The sequence below is a fragment of the Mus pahari genome, chromosome 19 (genome assembly GCF_900095145.1).
Source record: "Mus pahari chromosome 19, PAHARI_EIJ_v1.1, whole genome shotgun sequence".
Classification (NCBI taxonomy): domain Eukaryota; kingdom Metazoa; phylum Chordata; class Mammalia; order Rodentia; family Muridae; genus Mus; species Mus pahari.
The window spans coordinates 36,489,120-36,490,209 of NC_034608.1; the positions used below are offsets into that span (position 1 = coordinate 36,489,120).

Here is a 1,090-nt window from a genome sequence, read left to right on the forward strand (position 1 = left end):
TTTTTCTATCCCTGAGTATTTCTGAATGTTAGGAAAACTTTGAATCAAGAATACAAAGAGTGTGCTGAAAACTTGGCTCTCCCTGGTGTAGAAAGAGAGCATTCTGGGTCTCAGCATCCTGCTGAGACCTTTCACACTTGCTTCTAGATATGACCACCTCTCAGGCCTTCCGGTCCTCCCTTGAAGTTTGATCTGCATTACTGGTGCAAGAGAAAGCACCCAGCACCTCAAGCAAAAGAAAAGCGTTTCCATGCATCGTCAACTTCAAAGGGCATTCTACTCAGCAAGTAATTCATCATCCCTCCAGCAAAGCCCTCTTTCTGTTGGCCTTAAGGATGAGGTTAAGACTACCCCCATTGACAGCATCACATGGGGCACAGAAAAAGAGAAATTGACAGTCAACAGATGAGTGACCAGTCTGTGTCGCAGTTGGAGGGTTTGGATGCTGAGTATGAATCCTGGAGGTGAGGGTGGAAAAAGCTCTAGAGCTGAGTCCCAGAAACACTGTTATCCAGATGAATCCTCTAGACTCTAGACCCCAAGAGGGGACACTATTGATGACAATTACTACACTTGATCTTGGCCAAAAGGCTGAGAAGCAATGATGATGACAATTACTTAGTGTGGGTTTTCTTTGTATAATTAAAGCTGGCTATCCTACATTCACTTAAACTTTATGTTTATTTATTCACTGGGGTGTGGGGAGGAGTTGCAAACACACAAGTTCCATACTACATGTGTGTGGGTCAGAGAACAGTTTACAGGTGAAGTCAAGTCTTGCCTCCCACTGGGCCCCAGGGACCAAAGCCAGGTCATTAGGCTTAGCAATGGGTGTCTTTACCTGACAAGCCATTTCATCAGTCCAATCCTAAACTTCCAAACAATAAGCTACAACATAAAACATGACTTGTAGCTAGAGGATGGAGAATGCAATATTTGGTAAGTTATCATGTGAGTTATCCTTTCTGAAACCTTATACAGGAAACAGGTGCCTTGCTGCTTTTACAGACATCCCCTGAAGAAAGAATTTGGTCATTTGTTTTCTATAAATAAGTTAAAGAGGCTGGGAGAGGTAGAGTAACCTACCACT

At 43.3% G+C, this 1,090-nt stretch overlaps 1 pseudogene; it reads right to left on the reverse strand.

Moving 5' to 3' along the window:
* Positions 1-465: 465 nt before the first annotated feature.
* Positions 466-603, reverse strand: LOC115062647 (annotated as a pseudogene).
* Between the last annotated feature and the right edge of the window lie 487 nt (positions 604-1,090).